The sequence below is a fragment of the Ranitomeya imitator genome, chromosome 3 (genome assembly GCF_032444005.1).
Source record: "Ranitomeya imitator isolate aRanImi1 chromosome 3, aRanImi1.pri, whole genome shotgun sequence".
In the NCBI taxonomy this organism is placed as follows: Eukaryota; Metazoa; Chordata; class Amphibia; order Anura; family Dendrobatidae; genus Ranitomeya; species Ranitomeya imitator.
Genome location: NC_091284.1, coordinates 497,509,355 through 497,530,196, shown reverse-complemented (window position 1 = coordinate 497,530,196; position 20,842 = coordinate 497,509,355).

The following is a 20,842-nucleotide window of genomic DNA, read 5'->3' as shown; positions in this document are numbered from 1 at the left end:
CTGACAAGTACAGTGTCACCGAGGACGGCTGTCGGCATCGATTCTGTTAGTTGGTGCTGCTTTCCACATCACACCCTGGGATTAGATATGTGGACTGTATCACATGCTGGGATTAGATACAGGGCTCAGCGAAGTATAACACAAGATGGGATTAGATGTGCAGACTATTTCACACGCTGGAATTAACTGCACTTAGTGTATCACAAGCTGAGATTGCATACTCAGCGTGTATTGTGCACTGGGATTGGATATGCAGCATGTATCATGCACAGAGATTGGATACTCTGCTTGTATCATGTACCAGGATTGGAGATGCAGTGTGTATTGTGCCCTGGGATAGGATATCCATTGTGTGTCACACACAGGGCTTGGATACTCAGTATATCATACATTGGGTTTGGAGACACTTAGTGAATCATACGCTGTGCTTGGATACACAGTGTATCATGAATTGGGCATATATATGCAGAGTTTATCACACTGTGCTTGGATACACAGAGTGTGTCACACTGGAATTTGATACAGTCTACACCATGAATGGGATTGGTTATGCTTCAGTATCACATGATGGGATTGGATAGGGTAAGTGTATTACAGGGTGGGATTACATATGTGTCTGTGGGCTGTATCACATGATGGGCATTAAATATACAGCACAGTGGGTTGTATCGCAAGTGATGGGATTAGATACGCGTTACTGCAGGTTGATTCGCATGATGGGTATTTGACACATAGCTTTGTGGGCTGTATCACATGATGGGATTAGATGCGCTACTCTGCAGGCTGTATCGCACATGATGGGCATTAGATTAGTGGCACTGCTGTATCACACATGATTGGATCAGATACGCTACTCTGCAGGCTGTATCATACATGATGGGCATTAGATACACAGCACTGCAGGCTGTATCATATATGATGGAAAAATATTTAGAATTGAGAGTCCTCAGTGGTTGATACCTTTTAATGGCTAACTGAAAAGATGGTAACAAATTGCAAGCTTTCGAGACTACACAGGTCTCATCATCAGGCAAAGACTTAAACAAATTCTGAAGAATCACATATTTATGCACAACATAGCATAGAAAAAAAAGGGAAAAACCATGGATAAGCCACGTGACATGAAGCAGAATTACAATGGGTGATAAACAGTTACGTCCATAAATATTGGGCCAATTCTTAGATAAGGATTGTTTTATTGTCCTGTGATTAGGGTCTCTGTTGTGATGACCCCACATGGTCTGAGGAGCAAGTTCCTTAGTTGATGTAAAAAGACATAAATCCGTGCGACACATTCATTCCTGCAGTGTGAGTGTCAAAGGTCGTCATCAGTATATAAACTGATGACGACCTTTGACACTCACACTGCAGGAATGAATGTGTCGCACGGATTTATGTCTTTTTACATCAACTAAGGAACTTGCCCCTCAGACCATGTGGGGTCATCACAACAGAGACCCTAATCTGTTATGATGCGGTGGTCTAGGAGCAACATGGAACGAGCTCTGAAGGAAGTGGTAACTGTACTGACCGCATTCCCTAAGCTCAACACAACACTAGAAGTAGCCGTGGAATGCTCCTAACTCTCCCTAGGCATCTCGTCACAGCCTAAGAGCTAACTACCCCTAAAGACAGAAGCAGGAAAACTATCTTGCCTCAGAGAAAATCCCCAAAGGATAGATTAGCCCCCCACAAATAATGACTGAGTGGAGAGGGAAAAGACATACACAGAATGAAACCAGGATGAGCACAGGAGGCCAGTCTAGCTTGATAGATAGGACAGGATGGAATACTGTGCGGTCAGTATAAAACACTACAAAAATCCACGCAGAGTTTACAAAAAAAATCTCCACACCTGACTAAATGTGTGGAGGGTAAATCTGCTTCCCAGAGCTTCCAGCAAGACAGAATTAATTCATACTGATAACGCTGGACAAACATAGAAAGCACTGAACGGATAAGTCCACAATCTGTGAACAGAAAAACGCAAGCAAAAACTTAGCTTTGCAGAACTGGTCAGGATAACAGGGAAATCCAAAGAGATGTGAATCCAACCAGGAACCATTTACAAGTGGCACTGGCTGAAGAAAGAGCCAGGCTTAAATAGCCGATCAGAAGAGACGATAAGTGGAGGCAGTTGATGACAGCTAACTCCAAGGAGCAGCCATACCACTTGAAACCACAAGAGGGAGCCCAAGAGCAGAACTCACAAAAGTGCCACTTACAACCACCGGAGGGAGCCCAAGAGCAGAATTCACAACACTAATCACAGGACAATAAAACAATCCTTATCTAAGAATTGGCCCAATATTTATGGACGTAACTGTTTATCACCCATGGTAATTCTGCTTCATGTCACCTGGCTTATCCATGTTTTTTCCCTTTTTTTTTTCTATGCTATGTTGTGCATAAATATGTGATTCTTCAGAATTTGTTTTAGTCTTTGCCTGATGAAGAGACCTATGTAGTCTCGAAAGCTTGCAATTTGTTACCATCTTTTCAGTTAGCCATTAAAAGGTATCAACCACTGAGGACTCTCAATTCTAAATATTGTTCTATCTACTGGCTAACACGGTACCAATATATATTTCTTTCTTGTATCATACATGATGGGCATTCAATACACTGCTCTTATGCCTGTTTCACATATGATGGGCATTAGATACCTAGCACTGCGGGCTTTATAACACATGAAGGGTATTAGATACATTGCTCTGTGTGCTGTAACGCATGATGGGATTAGATACATGGTTCTATGTACAAAACGAAAAAATAGAAAGCAGCACAGCCCGATATAGAGTGACCAGATGGAGTCACTGCGGGAACCACTGAGCTCAGCATGCACAGTGAGGTGCACGCGTCCAAGGCACAGCAAACATGTAGATCAAAAAATGAAGAAAGACGCGGCAACACTCACCGATCCTGTAAAGCGGGCTTTACCTCTTTATTCAAGTAAGTGTGAGACCATCTTCACGGCACGGGGGAAACAAAATGAAGGAGGTGAGCGGGGGAGAGGACAACAGCCGCTTCGCGCCTGCACCGGCGCTTCTACGGGTCCCCTTTTTTTTTTTTTTTTTTTTTCCTGTAAAGCGGGCTTTACCTCTTTATTCAAGTAAGTGTGAGACCATCTTCACGGCACGGGGGAAACAAAATGAAGGAGGTGAGCGGGGGAGAGGACAACAGCCGTTTCGCGCCTGCACCGGCGCTTCTACGGGTCCACACTGGAAGGGAACCACGTCGGGTGAGAAAAGCACAAAGTCTCCGCCCCCCACAGCGTGTATCCCGTCCAGAGCAGGCGTAGAAGCGCCGGTGCAGGCGCGAAACGGCTGTTGTCCTCTCCCCCGCTCACCTCCTTCATTTTGTTTCCCCCGTGCCGTGAAGATGGTCTCACACTTACTTGAATAAAGAGGTAAAGCCCGCTTTACAGGATCGGTGAGTGTTGCCGCGTCTTTCTTCATTTTTTGATACATGGTTCTGCTACAGCTGCTTCTCACAAAATTAGAATATCATCAAAAAGTTAATTTATTTTAGTTCTTCAATACAAAAAGCGAAACTCATATAGAGTCATTACAGAGTGATTTATTTCAAGTGTTTATTTCTGTTATTGTTGATTATTATGGCTTACAGCCAATGAAAGCCCAAAAGTCATTATCTCAGTAAATTATAATACTTTATAACACCAGCTTGAAAAATGATTTTAAAAGCTGAAATGTACGCTCAGTAAATGCCCTCAATATTTGGTCGGGGCTCCTTTTGCATCAATTACTGTATCAATGTGGCGTGGCATGGAGGCGATCAGCCTATGGCACTGCTGAGGTGTTATGGAAGTCCAGGTTGCTTTGATAGCAGCCTCCAGCTCATCTGCATTGTTGGGTCTGGTGTCTCTCATCTTCCTCTTGACAATTGCACATAGATTCTCTATGGGGTTAAGGTCAGGCAAGTCTGCTGGCCAATCAAGCACAGTGTGTAACGGGGTCTACTGTGCTGTAGTACCTCTTTCAGCACCCCCCGTGTTTCAGGAGGTCCACTCTGCTTTTGCTGGATTCTGAATGAAGGACGCTGGCTGGAATTCCTTCATTACGTGAGAGCATATAAAAGCTGACTGCTACTCCACGTATTTCCAGTCTAAAAGAACACACTTTATTCACAGTACACAGAATATATAACACAGATACACAGGGCAGGCCAATTGAAAAAGCAGGCCAGGCATACATTATAATAGCCGCAGGGGGCCGGAGCCTGCTGGTATTTACTGTGGAAATTACAAAGGTGGGGGAGGTCAGAAGGAGAATATCTTGTCCCCTCTGCCCAGGGATGCAGCCTGTGGACTGATGCATTTCACATGGAACCTATTATACATAATATATACTGCATAACATATTCTTGATGCTGGGGGTTCTGTAACACGGCTCCCCTTTTCAGCGACGCGATCGACATACACAGTCTGATCCTTAACGGATCAGTTTGGGGATGACCGAAGTTTATGGGGTTGGTACAAGTTCCGTTTGTCGACTTAGTCCATCGGCATTACCGTTTTGTTTGCCGGGTCTGTAGTGGATGGTGAAGTCCAGCGGTTGTAGGGCTAAACTCCACCGCAGTAATCTGGCGTCTCCGGAGACCCGATTAAGCCAGACTAGGGGATTATGGTCCATTAGGAGGGAAAACTGTCGTCCATACAAATATGGTTGTAACTTTTTGAGTGCCCATACTATTGCCAGGCACTCCTTCTCGATGGCCGCATAGCCCACTTCACGGGGCAGTAGTTTCCGACTCAGGTAAGCTACTGGGTGTTCTTGGCCGTCTGGCCCGACTTGGCTTCGTACTGCCCCAATCCAAACATAGAAGCGTCTGTGTGAACAAGGAAATGTTTAGTTGGATCGGGTGCGGCCAATACAGGGGTATTGGTGAGGGCGTCCTTTAGCTGGTGGAAGGCTTCCTCACACTCTGGGGTCCAGGTTACCTGGCGGGGTTGGTTCTTACGGGTCAGATCAGTGAGGGGCTTGGCCATGCTGCTGTAATTGGGAACGAATTTCCTGTAATACCCCGCTGTCCCTAGAAACGCCATGACCTGGGTTTTAGTGCGTGGGGTGGGCCATTTGGCTATGGCCTCAATCTTGGCTGGTTCTGGTCTCTGTTTCCCACTTCCCACCCAATGCCCTAAATACTGAACCTCTGCTTTGCCCACGTGACACTTGTTTGAGTTCAGGGTGATTCCGGCCTTGTGGATCCTGTCTAATACTGTCTCTAGGTGATTTAGATGCTCTTCCCATGTCGCGCTGTAGATGGCGATGTCATCCTGGTAGGCACACGCATAGTCCTGGAGACCATCCAGAAGCCGGTCAGCCAGCCTCTGGAAGGTCGCCGGGGCAGTCTTCATCCCGAATGGCATAACTCGAAACTGCAATAAGCCAAACGGGGTGACAAATGCCGACTTGGGAATAGCATCAGGACTAAGGGGAATCTGCCAGTAGCCTTTGCATAGATCGATGGTGGTCAAATACTTTGCCCCCGCCAACCGGTCTAACAACTCATCCACACGTGGCATGGGATACACATCCGTCACTGTTTTCTCATTAAGGTTACGATAGTCTACACAAAACCGTGTAGTCCCATCCTTCTTGGGCATTAAAACTACGGGGGATGCCCAGGGACTATCTGACTCTTCAATGACCCCTAAACGCAACATCTCTTGTATCTCTTGTCGCATCCCTTCTCGTACAGACTCAGGGACGCGGAAGGGGGGTTGTCGCAGGGGGGTCTGATCCTGGGTCTCAACCTTGTGTTGTGCCAGGTGAGTGTACCCGGGTTTCCCTGAAAACATCCTCTGTCGCTGCCTCAACAACTCCGCCTGCTGTCTCTCCCAGGGACCTAAGTCTTTACCCCAGTGTACCTGGTCCCATGTTTTAGACTGAGTCCTCTCCCCTAAGACATCAGGCAAGGGAAGTCCTGCTAAATCCTCTGCTTCAGATGCACAGATGGCCACTACCTCTTCAGGGCGCTCCCGATAGGGCTTCAGCATATTCACGTGGAACATGCGGATAACCCTGGGGTCGTCACAATCGGTGACATTATAGGTGGTGTCGGCTATTTTCCCCACTACCTGGTAGGGCCCCTGCCATGCAGCTTGGAACTTGTTCTGCCTAGTGGGCTCTAACACCAGGACCTTCTGCCCTATTTCCAAGGTGCGCTCTCAGGCCCTCCGATCGTACCATACGCGCTGGCGCCACTGGGCCACCTGCATGTTCCCATGTACAGCCTGGGTCAGCTCCTGTAGGTGGTCCCGGAATTCCAGCACGTAGGGTACAATAGGAACCCCTGTTATGATGCCCTCCCCTTCCCAGTGTTCTAGCACTAAGTCTAGGGGTCCCCTTACCCGTCTCCCGTATACCAGTTCGAATGGGGAGAACCCCGTGGATTCTTGGGGCACCTCTCGATAGGCAAACAGGAGGTGAGGCAAGAATTTCTCCCAGTCCCTGTAGGTCCTGGTAAAAGTCCCAATGAGTTGTTTTAACGTCCCATTAAAGTGTTCACACAACCCATTGGTTTGCGGGTGGTACGGGGTGCTTCTAATGGACTTTACGCCGCACAGCTTCCACAGTTGGTCACCTCTGCTGTAAACTGGGTACCCTGGTCTGAGATAATCTCCCAGGGAAATCCAACCCGTGAGAAAACCTGGAGCAGGGCAGCTGCCACCATCTCTGCCAGTATGTTAGGTAACGCAACCGCCTCTGGATACTGTGTGGCATAATCTATCACTGTCAATATATACTTTTTCCCTGACGGACTGGGTTTGGCCAACGGCCCTATCAGATCGACCGCTACTCGGCTAAATGGTTCCTCCACAATGGGGAGGGGGCGTAATTTGGCCTTGCATCGATCTCCCCTCTTGCCAATGCACTGGCAACTGTCACAGGTCTGGCAGTCTTGACGAACATCATAGGTTACCGCCGGCCAAAAGAAGTTTTGTGTCAGACGATGCCTGGTGCGACTGACGCCGAAGTGCCCGGCCAAGGGTATGTCATGAGAGATTTGCAGTAACTCCTGCCTATACTTCTTGGGAACTACCAGCTGTCGTTTTATAGTGGGGCTCGTCCCTGTGTGGTTCTGCTCTGTGATCCGGTAGAGGAGTCCCTGCTTCCATATAAACGGTTCCCCTTCCAGTACCCCTCTCCCCTCCTGTGCCTTCCCACGATATTCCTCCAATGAAGGATCCTCAAATAACTCCCTCTTAAATTCATCTGGGGTGGCCCAAGAAATCTGTCTGGCTATGGGAATACATGTAGGGCTGGGATGTCTTACCTGGGCCTCCTCTGTGTGTGATTCCGCCTCCGCAGCTCGAGCTTGCTCTGGGTGGTCACAGGATATGTCTCAGCCAGAGGGGCAACCGAGAAGGCAGACAATATGGGCCCCAAGTCATTTCCCTGCAAAACGTTTGCAGGCAAATCCTCCATCAAGCCGACCTCAACAAGGCCATCCCCAACTCCCCAGTTCAGGTGCATCCTGGCAGTGGGCAGTCGATGTATGGCTCCCCCTGCTACACGGACTGCCACTGTCTGGTCCGTCTTCTCTTGGTCCCGGACGAGATAAGGCTTCACAAGGGTCAAAGTTGCTCCGGAATCTCTTAGTCCCTGTATGCGTTTCCCATTAACCCACACGACCTGTCGATGCTGTTGTCAATTATCTGCCTGGGCTGCCTGCACGGGGTCTACTTCATGCAGCACTTCCTCCATGTCTTCCACCCCTTGGTTAGTTGTAGCCCCCAATGCCGGGTCAGCTTCGCCTTTGTAGCAGTGTACAGCGGCCCGGCGGAAGGTAGCTGTTCCTTTAACCACTGGGTATGCTGAGTCCGGTTGGGACATTGTCTTTGCAGATGGCCCAGCTGACGGCAGGTGTGGCATCGTGCCCCAGGGGAACTGTGGTACGCCGGGTTTCTAGCTGGTCCCCCTACAATCTTCGGTGGTTTGGGGCCCTCCAGGTCCATGGGCGGACCCCTAGTGACCATCTTTGATCCGGACAACTGAGGCCTCCTGGCATCATGATGTTCATCGGCCAGTCGAGCGGCTTCCTCAAGAGTCATTGGCCGCCTGTCCTGAAGCCATTCCTGTGTCTCGGGGTTTAGTCCATTAAAGAATCGTTCTAATCGTTCGTCAAGAAGAGCTGGAGGACGTCCTCCTTAGTGGTTGCTTGGCTCCCTTGTACCCACTGTAGCAGTGACCACCGTAATTTACAGGTCCATTCAGCGTGGGTATCGGATACTCGTTTTATAAGTCCGCGGAACTTTTGGCGGTATGCCTCTGGTGTCAGCACATACCGGGCCAAGATCACTTCTTTGATCCGCTCATAGTCCATACAGTCCTCATCAGGTACCGTGCAATAGGCGTCCGCTGCCCGGCCTGTCAGCTTGCTGGCCAGAATTTGAACCCGTTCCTCCGGCTTCTCTTGATGAAGGGCACACTGCCGCTCAAAGTCCTGCAGAAAGCCATCAATGTCTTCCTCTACCTCCCCCAACTGTCAGAAGGCATTATACTGGATCTTTTTGTGGCTTACTGTTGAAGGTACCTGGGCGGAGGCCAGAGCTCCCCTTGCTTGCTGACTCTCCTCTCTAGCTGTTTTTTTTTATTATTTATTTACAGCACAGGAGCGGCAGATGAATACTAACATCCCCAACTTCTGCTCTTGCTGTTATTAGCGGCAGCAGGTATCAGATGATGGGAGCTCAGTTGTCCCACCAGCTGACATCAGTGACCAGAAGTAATCTTTATATCTCCAATCACAGCTGAGCGCTCCCGCTGTCTTTTCACAGTGTGGGAACCGTGGCTCTCTGACCGGCTGGGATGATTTCACTGCCGATCAGAAGCGGTGTCTTGCACATTACAGCGCGACAAACACCCGGTGTTCGGGCAGCCGAACAGTAGTACGGTCTTCCTGGTGAAGTCAGTGTTCGGTGTCTGTGCCCGAACAGTAGGTGTTCAGTACGGATGCTGAACTTTACTGTTCTGGTTCCCCCATCTCTAGTCAAAAGGTATCAGTGTGAATAAGGGCAGAGCACGGCCCCGACTTAGAGGGGTGTCTCTGTCTGGGCATTGTCATGCTCTGCCCTTGTTCACATTGACGTCATTTTAGACCTCTAGATCAGACCTGGGCAGGGTCGAACTGGCCCACTGTGACACCGAGAATTCTCTGGTGGGCCCCCGATCAGGACGTAAAGGGGGTCTGCTGGTTTCAACTGAATGTGCATCCTAGCACTTTCCTCTCTCCCACTATTTATTATACTTTCCTCTCTCCCACTGCCATTTCATTTATTGTATTGAAAATAGAATTATTCTTACCGTTAATTCGGTTTCTAGTAACCCACCACGACAGCACACCTGGAGGATGTTACCCCCTTCCTAATAGGGACAAGAAATGACCAAGAGGTTAAATAACCCCTCCCTCATCCTCCCCCTCAGTGTTATTATAAAGGACCACAGGAGAAGGAATGCTTCAAATTATATTTATTCTTTTCAGAAAGTATATCAAAGGGAGGGATTACTCCTGCTGTCGTGGTGGTTTACTAGAAACCAAATTAACGGTAAGAATAATTCTATTTTCTCTAGCAACCCCCCACGACAGCACACCTGGAGCAGTACCCAAGAGTAACATTTAGGGAGGGACTATAGCTCTAAGGACTTTTTCTCCGAAGGCTAAGTCTTCTTTTGACATCAGGTCTAGCCTGTAATGTTTGGAGAACGTATGGACTGAGGACCACGTAGCAGCTCTGCATATTTGCTCAATGGAAGCACTGGCTTTTTCGGCCCAGGAGACAGCTGTTGCTCTAGTAGAATGAGCTGTGAATTTTTCTGGTAGTGGAAGGCCTTGAATCTGATAAGCCTCCAGAATTGCTCTTTTGATCCAATTCGCAATTGTAGATTTGGAAGTCTTTTCCCCTTATTCTGGCCGAGAAGATGAATAAACAGATTCTGATCCTTTCTAATCTTCTCTGATGCTTGAAGATAATAAAGTACCATTTTCCGAACATCCAGAGTATGGAATTGTTCCTCTTCCTCATTCTTTGGTTCCTGATAGAAAGAAGGAAGAATTATCTCCTGCGACTTGTGGAAATCAGAGACGACCTTTGGGAGAAAGGATGGATCCAATCGGAGGATAAGCCTGTCCTGTAGAATCTTCATGTAGGGCTCATTGACAGGGCTTGTAGTTCACCAACTCTTCTGGCTGTTGTTATAGCTACCAGGAAGGTGGTCTTCCAGGCGAGTTTATCCATACTTATGGATGACAAGGGCTCAAATGGTGGAAGGGTAAGTCCCTTCAGGACTATATTCAGGTCCCAGGATGGAACTATATTTATGGGTCTTGGAGATATGCGGAATGCCGCCGTCATAAATCTTCTTACCCATCTAAAGATTGGTCAAAATAAGAGCTCAGGGCTGCTACCTGTACCTTGAGGGTGCTGGGTCTGAGACCTTTTTCCAGCCCATCCTGCAAAAAATCCAGGATCCTGACTAGTTTCGGTCTGTCTGGGTTAGGCCGTTCAGGAGCACACCATGTGATAAAGGTCTTCCAAATTTTTTGGTAGATAGAATTGGTTACTGTTTTTCGGCTCTTTTGTAGTGTCTTAATGACTTTCTTTGATAGCCCTCTGGTCCTCAGAATTGAGAATTCAGAAGTCAGGCATTCAGGATTTGGATGGAGTATTGGCCCTTGGTAGAGAAGGTTCTTGACCGGAGGAAGTGTTATTGGTCCATCTATTCTTAGGCTGATGAGGGTCCCGAACCAGCTTCTTTTGGGCCAAAATGGAGCCACTAAGATTACTTTGAGTTTCTCTGCCCTTATCTTCTGTAGGACTCTTGGAAGGACTGGTAATGGAGGAAAAGCATACGCCAGTGTAAAGGTCCATGGTTGGGCCAATGCGTCCACAACTAGCCCCGGATTGATTGGATCTAGCGAGAAAAACTGGTCCACCTTTGTGTTTTGACTGTTTGCGAACAAGTCCACTTCTGGCTGTCCCCATCTTCTGACCAGTATCTGAAAGACTTCCGGTTCTAGGCTCCATTCTCTGGGATGGATTTTTGTCCTGCTCAGGAAGTCGGCCTGTAAATTTATTTCTCCTTTTATATGTAGGGCGGATAGAGAGAGAACATGTTCCTCAGCCCACGAAAATATTCTCGCTGATATTGTTTTTAGATCCTCGTGTCTTGTACTTCCCTGATGGCGAAGGTGGGCAACTGTTGTCATGTTGTCCGAGTATATTTTTATATGGGAATTCTGAACAAGAGTTACTGCTGCCTTGAGAACTTCTTCTACCGCCTTTAGTTCTTTGAAGTTCGAGGATTGCTGGCTTATTTCGGTTGACCAGTAACCCTGGAATATGTGCTGGTCTACCGTAGCTCCCCAACCTTTTCCGCTGGCATCTACTGTTATAGTCACCGCTGGGTCCTGCAACCAGGGAACTCCTCTTACTAAGTTGTCTTTTTGTAGCCACCATGTCAATGAGGACCTTACGTGCGGTGGTATTCGGATCTTCTTGTCTAGAGAATTTGGGGATTCGTCCCAGTTTGACAGAATATGAGTCTGGAGTATTCTGGTGTGGGCTTGTGCCCATGCCACCATCTGGATGCATGATGTCATGGTCCCCAGAACCGACATGGCCCATCTTAGAGATACTATCGTCTTTTCTCTCAACATTCTTATTTTTTATGTAAACAGGGTCCATTTTTGTTCGGTTAAGAAAGATGTTTGGTTGTGAGAGTCTAACAGGACTCCTAAGAAGATCTTTGCTGTTGACGGAACCATATCTGATTTTTTGGGGTTTACTACCCAGCTTAGAGACGAGAAGATCTGGACTGTCGTCTGAAGATGCTCCTGCAGAATCGAGACCGTGGGGGCCACTACCAAGAGGTCGTCGAGGTACGGGATTATGCATATCTGCCGCCCTCTGATGTATGCCATTACTTCGGACATGATCTTTGTAAAGATTCTTGGGGCCAAAGACAGACCAAATGGGAGGACATTGAAATGAAAGTGATCTATGTCTTTTCATCTGGTGACCGCAAATCTTAGGAATTTCCGATAAGTTGGGTGGATTGGGACGTGGTAATAAGCATCCTGCAAATCTATAGTCGCCATGACGAAGTCTTGTCCTATTAGGGGTACTGTCGATCTGACGGATTCCATCCTGAATCTTCTGTAGGTTACATATTGATTCAGGGGTTTCAGATTGATTATCATCCGATGGGTTCCATTTGGTTTTCTTATCAGGAATAGGTTGGAATAATGACCTCTGTTCCTCTCGTTTTCCGGGACTATGGAGATCACATTGTTGGTTAAGAGATCCTATATTCCCACTATCAGCGTGGATTGTAGCTTTGATGTGGACAACATTGTTGTCTTTAATCTTTTTTGGGGATATGACATAAACTCTATCTTCATCCCCTCTCTGACCAATCTTAAGGTCCACTGATCTACGCAGATCTCTTGCCAGTATGGGAGGTAGTTTGAGATTCGACCCCCCACCATGATAGCGTCATTAATTTCTTTGATTTTGGGGCTGGGAAAGAAAAAGATTTCTGTCTTTCCCTCCTTTTGGATAACTCCAACGCCCCGTCTTGCCCTTCCCTCTGTATTGAGGAGTATGTTCCTGCTGAGTGTGGAAGGGTCTTTTCCTAGGATTTCTAGGTTCTGGCAAAGTCTTCTTCTTGTCTGAAGCCTTCTCCAGAAGATCATCCAAGGCTGGTCCAAACATATACTTCCCTTTGAAAGGAATAGAACACAGCCTCATCTTAGAAGTCATATCACCAGACCAGGATCTTAGCCAGAGTGCATGCCTTACTGAGTTTGACAGTGCAGATGATCTCGCCGTCACCCTCACGGATTCTGCGGAGGCATCCGCTAAAAAGCCTGTTGCTTTCTGGAAGATAGGCAAGGAGGCTAGAATATCCTCTCTAGGAGTACCTGAGGACAAGTGCTCCTCTAGTTGCCCCAGCCAGCGATGCATCGATCTGGCCACACAAGTGGATACAGAATTAATGTTCAATAAGGACGTTGATGTTTCCCACGATTTCCTTAGTAGTCCATCCATCTTACATTCCAGAGGATCTCTCAATTGGGAGGCATCCTCGAATGGTAGCGTGGTCTTTTTAGCTACCCTAGCAATCTGGACGTCCACCTTTGAAACTTCCGACCAGCATGAAGCTGTCTCGTCATCTACTGGAAATCTGTACTTAATTTCCGCTGGAGTAGTCAGCCTCTTTTCTGGGGATTCCCACTCTTCCAGAACTAAATCACGGATATTCTGGTGAATGGGAAACACCTGCTTTTTCTTAGAACGAAGCCCCCCGAACATCTCTTCCTGTACTGACTGAGCCGTCTTTTCTTCCTCGATTTCCATAGTCTTCCTTACTGCTGTGAGGAGTTCTATGTCAGCTGAAGAGAAGTAATATCTCTCTTGCTGGAAGGTTTCGGAGTCAAGGCATAATTCACCTTCCTCTGGAGGTTCGTCCGACGTCTCCCCTTGAGAGTCCTCCTGCCCCTCTTCCTGTGGATTAAGTTTCCTTTTCTTTGCCTCAGGAGGGGCACTAGGAGATGGTGTAGGCTGGGAAAGGGTGGCCAGAGATGATTTAATTTCATGTTGGATTAACCCCTTCCCGACCTTTGACGCATACGCTGCGTCATGAAAGTCGGTGCCATTCCGACCCATGACGCAGCATATGCGTCATGGAAAGATCGCGTCCCTGCAGGCCGGGTGAAAGGGTTAACTCCCATTTCACCCGATCTGCAGGGACAGGGGGAGTGGTAGTTTAGCCCAGGGGGGGTGGCTTCACCCCCTCGTGGCTACGATCGCTCTGATTGGCTGTTGAAAGTGAAACTGCCAATTAGAGCGATTTGTAATATTTCACCTAAAAAACTGGTGAAATATTACAATCCAGCCATGGCCGATGCTGCAATATCATCGGCCATGGCTGGAAACACTTATGTGCACCCACCCCACCCCTCCGATCGCCCCCCCAGCCCCCCGATCTGTGGTCCGCTCCCCTCCGTCCTGTGCTCCGCTCCCCCGTCCTCCTGTCCGCTTCCCCCGTGCACCAATCACACCCCCCGCGCTCCAATCAAACCCCCCCGCACTCCGATCCCCCCCCCCGCACACAGCGACCCCCCCCCCGTGCTCCGATCCACCCCCCCCGCACAGCGATCCCTCACCCCGTGCTCCAATCCTCCCCCGTGCTCCAATCCTCCCTCCCGTGTTCCGATCCACCCCCCCCATGCTCCGATCCACCCCCCGTGCTCCGACGCCCCCCCCGTGCCCTGATCTCCCCCCCCTTATACTTACCTGGCCGCCCGAGGTCCGTCCGTCTTCTTTCCTGGGCGCCGCCATCTTCCAAAATGGCGGGCGCATGTGCAGTGCGCCCGCCGAATCTGCCGGCCGGCAGATTCGTTCCAGAGTGAATTTTGATCACTGAGATATAACCTATCTCAGTGATCAAAATAAAAAAAATAGTAAATGACCCCCCCCCCCTTGTCACCCCCATAGATAGGGACAATAAAAAAATAAAGAATTTTTTTTTCACTAAGGTTGGGGTAAGAACTAGGGTTAGGGTTAGGGTTAGGGGTAGGGTTAGGGGTAAGGTTAGGGTTTCGGTATGTGCACACATATTCTGGTCCTATGCGGATTTTTCCGCAGCGGACTGGAAAAATCCACAGTGCTAAACCGCTGCCGATTTATCGTGGATTTACCGCGGTTTTTCTGCGCATTTCACTGCGGTTTTACAACTGCGATTTTCTATTGGAGCAGTTGTAAAATCGCTGCGGAATCCGCAGAAAGAAGTGACATGCTGCGGAATGTAAACCGCTGCGTTTCCGTGCAGTTTTTCCGCAGCATGTGTACAGCGATTTTTGGTTCCCATAGGTTCACATTGAACTGTAAACTCATGGGAAACTGCTGCGGATCCGCAGCATTTTCTGCAGCGTGTGCACATACCTTTAGAATTAGGCTATGTGCACACGGTGCGGATTTGGCTGAGGATCCGCAGCAGTGTTCCATCAGGTTTACAGTACCATGTAAACATATGGAAAACCAAATCCGCTGTGCCCATGGTGCGGAAAATACCGCGCGGGAACGCTGCGTTGTATTTTCCACAGCATGCCAATTCTTTGTGCGGATTCCGCAGCGTTTTACACCTGTTCCTCAATAGGAATCCGCAGGTGAAATCCGCACAAAAAACACTGGAAATCCGCGGAAAATCCGCAGGTAAAACGTAGTGCCTTTTACCCGCGGATTTTTCAAAAATGGTGCTGAAAAATCTCATACGAATCCGCAACGTTGGCACATAGCCTTAGGGTTGGGTTGGAATTAGGGTTGTGGTTAGGGTTAGGGGTGTGTTGGGGTTAGGGTTGTGGTTAGGGGTGTGTTGGGGTTAGGGTTGTGATTAGGGTTATGGCTACAGTTGGGATTAGGGTTAGGGGTGTGTTGGGGTTAGTGTTGGAGGTAGAATTGAGGGGTTTCCACTGTTTAGGCACTTCAGGGGGTCTCCAAACGCAACATGGCGCCACCATTGATTCCAGCCAATCTTGTATTCAAAAATTCAAATGGTGCTCCCTCACTTCCGAACCCCGACGTGTGCCCAAACAGTGGTTTACCCCCACATATGGGGTACCAGCATACTCAGGACAAACTGCGCAACAATTACTGGGGTCCAATTTCTCCTGTTACCCTTGAGAAAATAAAAAATTGCTTGCTAAAACATCATTTTTGAGGAAAGAAAAATGATTTTTTATTTTCACGGCTCTGCGTTGTAAACGTCTGTGAAGCGCTTGGGGTTCAAAGTGCTCACCACATATCTAGATAAGTTCCTTGGGGGGTCTAGTTTCCAAAATGGGGTCACTTGTGGGGGGTTTCTACTGTTTAGGCACACCAGGGGCTCTGCAAACGCAACGTGACGCCCGCAGACCATTCCATCAAAGTCTGCATTTCAAAAGTCACTACTTCCCTTCTGAGCCCCCACGTGTGCCCAAACAGTGGTTTACCCCCACACATGGGGTATCAGCGTACTCAGGAGAAACTGGACAACAACTTTTGTGGTCCAATTTCTCCTGTAACCCTTGGGAAAATAAAAAATTCTGGGCTAAAAAATTATTTTTGAGGAAAGAAAACGTATTTATTATTTTCACGGCTCTGCGTTATAAACTTCTGTAAAGCACTTGGGGGTTGAAAGTGCTCACCACACATCTAGATAAGTTCCTTTGGGGGTCTAGTTTCCAAAATGGGGTCACTTGTGGGGGGTTTCTACTGTTTAGGCACACCAGGGGCTCTGCAAACGCAACGTGACGCCCGCAGACCATTCCATCAAAGTCTGCATTTCAAAAGTCACTACTTCCCTTCTGAGCCCCCACGTGTGCCCAAACAGTGGTTTACCCCCACACATGGGGTATCAGCGTACTAGGAGAAACTGGACAACAACTTTTGTGGTCCAATTTCTCCTGTAACCCTTGGGAAAATAAAAAATTCTGGGCTAAAAAATTATTTTTGAGGAAAGAAAACGTATTTATTATTTTCACTGCTCTGTGTTATGAACTTCTGTGAAGCACTTGGGGGTTCAAAGTGCTCACCTCACATCTAGATAAGTTCCTTTCGGGGTCTAGTTTCCAAAATGGGGACACTTGTGGGGGGTTTCTACTGTTTAGCCACATCAGGGGCTCTGCAAACGCAACGTGACGCCCACAGAGCATTCCATCAAAGTCTGCATTACAAAACGTCACTACTTCACTTCCGAGCCCCAGCATGTGCCTAAACAGTGGTTTACCCCCACATATGGGGTATCAGCGTACTCAGGAGAAACTGGACAACAACTTTTGGGTCAAATTTCTCCTGTTGCCCTTGGGAAAATAAAAAATTGCGGGCTAAAATTCATTTTTGAGAAAATAATTTTTTTATTTTATTTTCATGGCTCTGCGTTATAAACTTCTGTGAAGCACTTGAGGGTTCAAAGTGCTCACTACACATCTAGATTAGTTCCTTTGGGGGTCTAGTTTCCAAAATGGGGTAATTTGTGGGGGATCTCCAATGTTTAGGCACACAGGGGCTCTCCAAACGCGACATGGTGTCCGCTAATGATTGGAGATAATTTTCCATTTAAAAAGCCAAATGGCGTGCCTTCCCTTCTGAGCCCTGCCGTGCGCCCAAACAGTGGTTTACCCCCACATATGGGGTATCTGCATACTCAGGACAAACTGGACAACAACATTTGTGGTCCAATTTCTCCTATTACCATTGGCAAAATAGGAAATTCCAGGCTAAAAAATCATTTTTGAGAAAAGAAAAATTATTTTTTATTTTCATGGCTCTGCATTATAAACTTCTGTGAAGCACCTGGGGGTTTAAAGTGCTCAGTATGCATCTAGGTAAGTTCCTTGGGGGGTCTAGTTTCCAAAATGGGGTCACTTGTGGGGGAGCTCCATTGCATAGGCACACAGGGGCTCTCCAAATGCGACATGGTGTCCGCTAACAATTGGAGCTAATTTTCCATTCAAAAAGTTAAAAGGCGCGCCTTCCCTTCCGAGCCCTGCCGTGTGCCCAAACAGTGGTTTACCCCCACATATGAGGTATCGGCGTACTCGGGAGAAATTGCTCAACAAATTTTAGGATCCATTTTATCCTGTTGCCCATGTGAAAATGAAAAAATTGAGGCGAAAATAAATTTTTTGTGAAAAAAAAGTACTTTTTCATTTTTACGGATCAATTTGTGAAGCACCTGAGGGTTTAAAGTGCTCACTAGGCATCTAGATAAGTTCCTTGGGGGGTCCAGTTTCCAAAATGGGGTCACTTGTGGGGGAGCTCCAATGTTTAAGCACACAGGGTCTCTCCAAACGCGACATGGTGTCCGCTAACGATGGAGATAATTTTTCATTCAAAAAGTCAAATGGCGCTCCTTCCCTTCCGAGCCTTACCATGTGCCCAAACAGTGGTTTACCCCCACATGTGAAGTATCGGTGTACTCAGGAGAAATTGCCAAACAAATTTTAGGATCCATTTTATCCTGTTGTCCATGTGAAAATGAAAAAATTGAGGCTAAAAAACTTTTTTTGTGAAAAAAAAAGTACTTTTTCATTTTTACGGATCAATTTGTGAAGAATCTGGGGGTTTAAAGGGCTCACTATGCATCTAGATAAGTTCCTTGGGGCGTCTAGTTTCCAAAATTCGGTCACTTGTGGGGGAGCTCCAATTTTTAGGCACACGGGGGCTCTCCAAATGTGACATGGTGTCCGCTAAAGAGTGCAGCCAATTTTTCATTCAAAAAGTCAAATGGCGCTCCTTCCCTTCCAAGCCCTGCCGTGCGCCCAAACAGTGGTTTACCCCCACATATGAGGTATCAGCGTACTCAGGACAAATTGGACAACAAATTACGTGGTTCAGTTTCTCCTTTTACCATTGGGAAAATAAAAAAATTGTTGCTGAAAAATCATTTTTGTGACTAAAAAGTTAAATGTTCATTTTTTCCTTCCATGTTGCTTCTGCTGCTGTGAAGCACCTGAAGGGTTAATAATCTTCTTGAATGTGGTTTTGTGCACCTTGAGGGGTGCAGTTTTTAGAATGGTGTCACTTTTGGGTATTTTCAGCCATATAGACCCCTCAAACTGACTTCAAATGTGAGGTGGTCCCTAAAAAAAATGGTTTTGTAAATTTCGTTGTAAAAATGAGAAATCGCTGGTCAAATTTTAACCCTTATAACTTCCTAGCAAAAAAAAATTTTGTTTCCAAAATTGTGCTGATGTAAAGTAGACGTGTGGGAAATGTTATTTATTAACTATTTTGTGTCACATAACTCTCTGGTTTAACAGAATAAAAATTCAAAATGTGAAAATTGCGAAATTTTCAAAATTTTCGCCAAATTTCCGTTTTTATCACAAATAAACACAGAATCTATTGACCTAAATTTACCACTAACATGAAGCCCAATATGTCACGAAAAAACAATCTCAGAACCGCTAGGATCCATTGAAGCGTTCCTGAGTTATTACCTCATGAAGGGACACTGGTCAGAATTGCAAAAAACGGCAAGGTCTTTAAGGTCAAAATAGGCTGGGTCATGAAGGGGTTAAGCCTTTGATCTCTTCCATCAGAGATGGCTGCTCCTCTCTGATAATTTTTTCTGTGCATTCTTTGCACAAAGGTTTCTTGTATGAAGAGGACAGCTTCTTCATACAAACTGCGCATTTGCGGGTAGTTTTAGTTTTGCCTCCTGATGTGGGTTCCTTGTCCCCCTAAAAAGAAGGGAGAAGGAATCATAACTACTCACTGGGGCCGGGATGGTGCTGTGATCTGCAGATGCAGAGCGCGAGGAAGCGAACATCTCCATGGTCTTCACCACACAGTGGTCCTACCTGCGATGTCTTCCTGTCCGGGGCCTAAATATAGGCGACCGGACCGCAGCACCTGTCCTCATGGATAGAGGACCTCCTCCTCCGATGTCCGGAAGTACGTGGGACGGAGACGGCCGACGTACCCCATGCTGTTCACCTTGCATTCCGGCCTGGAACGCAAAGGACCTTCCAATTCCCTGAAGCTGGCCGGCGTCTGGTGTCATATCCTGCCGCCGGCTTCAGACCGGAAGTCCCCACGCGCGCGCACGGAGGAGGAGAAGGGCTGGAGAGCTCAGAGAGGCCTCCAGCCAAAGAATGCCACAGACTTTGCCCGAAGGTGCGGAATGGTGGCTAAGAGTCCCGAGTCGGAGGAGACGGGAGCAGCGACGGGGAATAGGCGTAAGTCCGATCCCAGCTGCCCGGCAATAATATTCATATCCCCCCGGTGACCACTGCTGGCACAGTACACCTGGGATGACCTCTTCATCCCTAGTAGGGACAGGAAAGAACACTGAAGGGGAGGATGAGGGAGGGGTTATTTAACCTCTTGATCATTTCCTGTCCCTATTAGGAAAGGGGTAACATCCTCCAGGTGTGCTGTCATGGGGGGTTACTAAAGAAAAAAAGTTAATACCTCTGCATGCAATCCCCTGCGTCTCCACTTCTTGTAGTCGATGTGTACATGCCAGCTGAGCGCCGGCTGATGAAGCCATCATTCTCTGAACATGACAGAAAAGATGGGAGCTCCCCTGGAACTGCGCTGCCAATCTGTATTGCCATCAGCAGAGAATCACGAAAGCTCCCTGCCCGAAGATTACTGCCGATGATAGTGCAAAAAAACATAATGGAGGCAATCTGGCCATGGGCCCCAGGTGGTTGGCCAAATTGCCTTCTTTACAATCTCCCTAAGCTGTCAATCACAGAGCTGGAGTCGGGATGGAGGCAATATTGAATATTGATGATGCACAAGCCTGCTTAGCCACCCCCTTAAGATGAGTTACGCACTTGCCTGGAAAATGTAAATAAACATTTTTAAAGGAAGCAAACATTCCAAGGAACACTATGGTTCCGATTCATTATTGCCTTTGCGCCTATTTTTGTCTAGTTTCGTGCCTTTTTTGTTTGCATCCTGTTCATCATTATATTTGCGCCTTTTTGGAAAGTCTATTTTATATGTGCTTGCCTGTTTTGTTTTTTTTCTCTGCTTTGTGTGCAGGGACTAGCAATTACAGTTCTTTTTTCCTGATTTATCGGTTGCAACTTTTTAAAGGGACACTGTCACCTGAATTTGGAGGGAACAATCTTCAGCCATGGAGGCGGGGTTTTGGGGTTTTTGATTCACCCTTTCCTTACCCGCTGGCTGCATGCTGGCTGCAATATTGAATTGAAGTTCATTCTCTGTCCTCCGTAGTACATGCCTGCACAAGGCAATCTTGCCTTGCGCAGGCGTGTACTATGGAGGACAGAGAATGAACTTCAATCCAATATTGCA